This window comes from Arachis hypogaea, chromosome 12 (genome assembly GCF_003086295.3).
Source record: "Arachis hypogaea cultivar Tifrunner chromosome 12, arahy.Tifrunner.gnm2.J5K5, whole genome shotgun sequence".
Classification (NCBI taxonomy): domain Eukaryota; kingdom Viridiplantae; phylum Streptophyta; class Magnoliopsida; order Fabales; family Fabaceae; genus Arachis; species Arachis hypogaea.
The window spans coordinates 81746054-81753290 of NC_092047.1; the positions used below are offsets into that span (position 1 = coordinate 81746054).

General features: G+C 36.3%; 1 pseudogene; it reads left to right on the forward strand.

Annotated features, from left to right (window-relative positions):
- The first annotated feature begins 4395 nt into the window (after positions 1-4395).
- On the forward strand, positions 4396-4958 carry LOC114924909 (probable NAD(P)H dehydrogenase (quinone) FQR1-like 1; annotated as a pseudogene).
- The last annotated feature ends 2279 nt before the right edge of the window (positions 4959-7237 follow it).

The following is a 7237-nucleotide window of genomic DNA, read 5'->3' on the forward strand; positions in this document are numbered from 1 at the left end:
TTGTATTCCGATGCTAGCGGGAACCGACAGATGATTAGCCATGCGGTAGCTGTACCTGGTATTTTTCATCTGAGACGAGAAAGTCCGACAGTTGATTAGCCGTGCAGAAACTGTTGAGGACCATTTTCACTGAGAGGATCTTACAGCTTGCCATGAAAGGACGTAACGCATGGTTGGAAGAAGGCAATAGGAAAGCAGAGATTCAGAAGCAACAAAGCATCTCCAGACGCTTATCTAAAATTCCCACCAATGAATTACATAAGTAACTTTATTTTATTTTATGTTTTATTTATATTTTAATTATCAAAACCCCATAACCATTTGAATCCGCCTGACTGAGATTTACAAGATGACCATAGCTTGCTTCAAGCCGACAATCTCCGTGGGATCGACCCTTACTCACGTAAGGTTTATTACTTGGACGACCCAGTGCACTTGCTGGTTAGTTGTGCGGAGATGTGAAAAGTGTGAATCACAATTTCTGTGCACCACTCTTCTAATCTTCCATCTCCCCCAATATGCCTAGGAGGCTGCACATTATCCTCTTCAACATCAAATTCATGCTCAATGGAAGAATGTTCAACAACTTCCACAAAATCATCAACAACATTACTTGGTGTGGAAGTGTTCTCAAGCTTGAAATCCACCTTTTGTTCAACTTCACCTAGGTCTTCAACCACTTCTTCTTCTTCAATAATCTCCATCCCTTCCACTTGTTGCAAAACACACTCCATTTTCTTGCTATCACGTTGAGATTCTAAGATCTCCTTCATGCTCCGCTTTTTGGTTGATTCTCCACATTTATCCGTGGAATTGCTTTGTTTATTTCATGAGTCCCATAAGTCTAAGTTGGCTTTAATTTTGGCAAGGTTAGCCATGATCTCTTCATGTCTCTTTTGGGCTTCTTCTTGCTCCTTTTGATGTATGATTGCTTGAAGCCGATCCATTGCTTTCTTGAGACGATCCATTAGCTCTTGTTCCGCTTGACTAACATAGGTAGGATAATATTGCTCTTGGATTGATAGATATGGATATTCTTCCATGGAGGGTTGTGGTGGAAAAGGGAATTCATTTTGTGGTTGAAAGTTCTCATACATGGGGGGTGGTTCATCTTGGTAAGAATAGTGAGGTGGTGCATATGGAGTTGGTTCTTGGAAGTAATTGTGTTGGAATTGTGGTGGCTCCATATATGGCTCTTATGGTTGAGGTGTACAAGGTTGGCAATATGATGGAGGTGGGTCATAGGAAGGTGTTTGGTGATATGAGACTTGTGAGTATGATGGTTGAGGGCTATATTGTAGAGGGGGCTCATAGACACATGGTGGTTGTGGTTGATAACCATAAGGAGGTCCACCATAGCTATTGGATTGGTATGCATCATGGTATGGTTCTTGCTCATAATATATTTGGGAAGGTTGTTGCCAAGAAGGGTGATCAAATTCTTGAGGCTCCTCCTATCTTTGATTGTTCCATCCTTGATTCATATTGTCATTATAATTTCCATCTCTTACAACATAGTTAGAACCAAACTCAGCCAAAGTTATGAGAATTCATGGTGACAAGAGAAAATAAAGATAAAACTAATCAAAAATAAAGAAAACAAACTCTTAACTACTAGCAAAACCAAGAAATAACCAAAAGAGGAATATTCACAATATGGACATATTAACAATATCCAATAATATAACACCATTGCAACTCTCCGACAACGGCGCCAAAAACTTGATGTGAGAATTATCGTTGGTCTATAATTTTCTCAATAGAAAAAGAACTTCGTTGTAAGCATAGTTCCAAACCAACTAATAATTCTACATCAAAGTTTAATTTTTGTTTGTCACAAGTACAAAATCCAATAAAAATAAACCAAAGTATTTAAACCTCGGGTCATCTCACAAGGAATTGCAATAAAGTGCTCAATTATTGGCTATGAAGGAACAAGGGGGTTTCATTTGGTGATTGACAAGAAAAGTAAATAACAAGAAAGTAAATGACAATTAACTAATAAAGGAAAGAAAAATAACTCTTGGCTAAGGCATGGAAATTGAGATCACCATCCTTGTCTACAAACCATATATTGACAATTATGAGGGACCAACCCATCAAGTATACTCCTATGCTTGAAGTATATCAAATAGGCTTGATCAACATCAACCCATAAGTCCTAACCTAGCTACTAATTGACTTAGTAGTAGGCTAGTGTTAATGGGTATCAAATTGACCACTAAGGATTCTCAAATCACCAATTCAATTAGACCCAATGACTCAAGGTCACTCAATTCCCTTAGCCTAGGCCAAGAGTAAAGAACACTACTCTGTAACTAGTGAAAATATTTTATCAAATACCTAGAGTGCAATAAAAGTAAACATCACAAATTGCAAGAATTGATGAAACCCATAACTAACACAAATAAGAAATCAACAATAGCAATTAAGATAAAAATAAAAAGACATGAAAATATAAAATTGTATTAAAAGAAAATAAAAATCCAACAAGGGTTCATGAAAGTAAAAATGGCAAAATAAGGAAATTAACAAGAAAAGCTGTAAGGCCCACATCGGTTGGAGAGGGGAACGAAGCATGCCTTATAAGGGTGTGGATACCTCTCCCTAACATGACGCGTTTTGACGAGTGAGTGTGGGGGGCTTAGGCTATCATCCCTATCGTCAAAGACAAAACCGTGAGGCCTTGTGTGCCAAAGCGGACAATATCATGCTAGCGGGTGATCTGGGCTGTTACAGATGGTATCAGAGCCAGAACCCGGATCGATGTGCCAGCGAGGGCGCTGGACTCCCTTAGGGGGTGGATTGTAAGGCCCACATCGGTTGGAGAGGGGAACGAAGCATGCCTTATAAGGGTGTGGATACCTCTCCCTAACATGACGCGTTTTGACGAGTGAGTGTGGGGGGCTTAGGCTATCATCCCTATCGTCAAAGACAAAACCGTGAGGCCTTGTGTGCCAAAGCGGACAATATCATGCTAGCGGGTGATCTGGGCTGTTACAAAAGCTAAGAAGATTGAGACAATAGAACAATAAAATATAAAGATAGTTGATCTAAAAATAAGAATTAAAAGTTGGATCTAAGAAAATTTGACCTAAACTACCCTAAATTCTAGAGAGAAGGGAGAGCTTCTCTCTTTAGAATTCTAACCTAAGACATGATGAAAACTAAACTATGACTACTACCCCCATTCCCTTGCAATTCTTGGGTTTAAAAGCATCAGAAATGAGTTGGATTTGGGCCTCCTTGAGCTCAGAAATCGCCCCCAGCATATTGCCTTTAAGTTGGTCACGTGTTGCTTGTCACACGTACGCATGGGTCACGCGTACGCATTGCCGGACAGATTTTCTTTCCATGTGCACGCGTGGGCCACGTACACGCATTGCTGGCATATTTCCTTTCCACGCGCACGCGTAGGCCACGTACACGCGTCACTGGCAGATTACCAAATTCTCATTTCATCATGAATTCTCTATTTTTGCATGCTTTTTCTTCTTTTCTTCAACCTAATCTTTGCCTTCTAAACCTAAAATCACTTAACAAACCTATCAAGGCATCGAATGGAATTAAAGTGAATTAAATTTAGCAATTTTAAGGCCTAAAAAGCTTGTTTTCACTCTTAAGCACAAATTAGGAGAAATTCACAAAACCATGCTATTTCATTGAATAAATGTGAAATAAGTTGATAAAATCCCTAAATTCAACACAAGATAAACCACAAAATTGTGGTTTATTAGCAACACCCCATAGCTTCCTTTCCTCCGTCGTGAAGGAAATCAAAAATAACTCTGGAAGGAACGCCACCGGCAACCACCGTCCAACAGCGCGGGCATCGTCCTCCCGCACCGCAGCCACCTCCGCAAACTGCTCCCATCACGGCTTCCTCCACCATCGCAGCAATCGCCGACGACGTTGCAACCTCTACCTTGACGTGTACCCAGATCGATCAACCGTGTCTCCTCCCCAGCGACCTAGGTTTTTTTTCCTTCCCATCTTAGAGTTTTAGTTTAACTTGTATTTTTATTATGAATGTTTCTTTTTGATGTTTTTAATTGATATTGTTCTGAGAATTAAACTCTTATAGTGTTAGATATTTCTTTTTGAGATAATTAGTAGTTTTCTTTTCGTGTTACTCTTTCTTTGTACAGTTTATTTCTTTTCTTCTTAAGGTTCTCCATGCCTTCTTTATTAGGTTTTAGTAATCAGGATTCAGTTTAGGATAATTAATTCTTCTAAATTTGACTAATTACTATGCATTTGTGAATGAAGGAGGATGTTGGAGATTTACTGAATACATTTAACCTTTGATTTCATAACTACTGATAATGCTTTCTTGGTTTCTATATTTTTTATAGGCTCTGGGATGTTCTTGATTGAATACCGTGTCTTTGCTTATGGCTGAATGCACCACCAAAGAGTGATGTACCAATCATTGAACCTAATATGCTCAATGGAGCTGTTGGCCTTATCTTCGGCTTCCCCATGTGGTTCCGAATGAAGGCTACCCAGATCATGGATTTTCTTGACAAAACTGGACCTCTTTGATTGCAACAAGACCTTGTAAGCAAGCCTACTGGACTCTTCTACAGCACCGATTTGCAAGGCAGTGGACAAAAAACAACACCATAAGAAAACAAGCTTCTATATATATCTTAACCCTGTTCTTTATTAGATATCACTATGTACTTATTAGTTGTTGATTAAAATTGTCATGATTTATGTATAGCCTTACTGCTATAAGAATGTTGACACATCATGGAATGATATATGTTCCCATCGGATACACGTTCGGCCATTGCATGTTCGAGATGGAAGAAGTGAAAGGTGGAAGCCCTTATGGAGCAGGGACTTATGCTGGTGATAGAACAAGACAGGTTTCTGAGATTGAATTATTGCAAGCATTCCACCAAGGGAATATTCTTGCCACCATCACCAAGAAGCTCAAGGATGCTGCATAAAGCATATAATGTTTTTGCCTCAGTAAAAGGAACACTATAGCACCACAATGATCGAAGGTTTTTGGCAATTTTTTCTTTTCAAGGTAATATAGATTTGTATGGAGTTCTATTCTAGTACTTCTTGTCATCTTTCGCATTCTGTGTTTATCAAGCACACAATATGAATTAGTCATTTGTCATGGATGAGGTTGAGAATAAGGACTTTGTATTTACTTTAGAGATAATTATGGCCAAATTTGGGGAAGAAATGGCACCGTATGCATTGGGCTGCTTCTATAAATATTTACTATATTCAAATAGCTAGATTATTTTAGGCTAAATAACAATTGTATCTTTTATTTTTAAAAGTAGACGTTTCTTTGATTTTATAATTGTCATTAGATGGATGTTTCTTCGTTTTTTATATAAATATTTCTTTGCTTATGGCTGCGTATATGTCTTTGCTTATGGTTGCAGATGGATGATTGCAGAAAGTCTACTTTAAAATGATTGATAAATTTGAACTGATCGAAGAGAAATTTGAAATAGTTGATGAATTGGATGAAGTGAACGAGACGAGATCCAAGTGTAACAACTAGAAAGTTATTCTTTGTTTAGCTAGTTGTATAGTAATGATATATCCATTTTCTAAACAATGTAGCTTCACCCCCTCTAACAAAATATAAAGTTTACTAAACGATGTAGCTTCATTTTCCAGGGGCATCTTGAAGAGGCGAAAATAATATGCAAAAATCTACGTCAAATGTTTCTTTTGTTAAACAAATAGATGTTTTTTTTATACAAAATGGATGATTCTTTTTGTATTACTTTTGGTCATGATGAATTCCTATATCGACAGTGTTGCAAATTGTATGGATAAGTTGAATGAATACCATGATTCCTTTCATTGTATTTTAGCATGGTGACAAATTTATAGTTACTTATGTAGATAAGATTTTTTTATTTTTCATTCACATAGCTTTTGTTAAAGTAACATCTATTTAATATGAAAAAGGAACATCCTGATGCTTGACAGAAGTAACATCCACTTAGATATTTTCAAAAATAATTAGGTACCTAACAGAAGTTACTTGTATTTATTCTTTACTGCAAAGATGATTCAATTGATACTGAATACAAGCATCACAAAAGGAAGAAAATTTTTTTTTGTCTTTATCCTGATGCTTGTTTAACAAAATTTAAAGAAGGAAAAAAAAGATAAAGAAAAGAACAATAACAATATTTGGTTATTTTCTTTTTCAAGAGCAATCAAAGTGTTTTGACAGCTTTTCTTTTGCCCACTATTTGCTTTATGCGGTTATTATACTTGAACATTGGACTCCAAAGTCCACATACACAACATACTACTTAATACTACTTAGTGATGAACTTATGAGGCAAGTGTTACTTCCATGATTAAATTTATTATCAAGTGGTCAGGGCAACAAATAAATAGCCATCTATGTCTATTATATATTAACTATAAAAATGCTCATAAGTCACAACAATTGAATCAATAAGTACAATATGCCTTCAATTGCATCAAAGTTAATTTTCACCTAAAATGATAATTTATTTCAAAGAATCGTCTATTTAGTATAAAAAGAAACATCCATTTGTTTAACAAAAGAAACATCTGATGTAGATTTTTGTATATTGCGCTCGGCTCTTCAGGATGTCCCCTGCAAAGTGAAAGTAAAACAAAGCATTTATGGTCAACGCGTATGCAACAGATTAATAGCCATCTATGTCTATTATATATTAACTATAAAAATGTTCATAAGTCACAACAATTGAATCAATAAGTACAATATAGGTTCAATTACTTCAAAGTTAATTCCCTTATTAAATGATAATTCCTTTTAAAAGAATCATCCATTTAGTATAAACAAGAAGCATCTATTTGTTTAACAAAAGAAACATGTGACGTAAATTTTTGCATAAGCATTCAAGTTGCCTACAAAAAAGAAAGATACTAAGTAGGACCAAAATAAAATATATCCAATTTACTGTACTAACAAATTGGCAAATTTAGTTTATTCCCAATTGTTGCTTACACATAAAAATATAGTTCTACAATTTGGCAAAATAGTAGCAGAACCAAGGATGAAGCTGAAACTTGAAGCTAAGTTCTAAACTTGACATTTACTACTCATATTGTACAATACTAAAGCCTGTCGATCTCCTTGAAGCATCTGACTTAGAAAAAGAATCACATGGAGTAATGAACAAAAAATGAAACTTGGGTGCATGTCTTGGTTGGTCAGGAATGCTAACAAAATTGAAACCTTTCACACTTC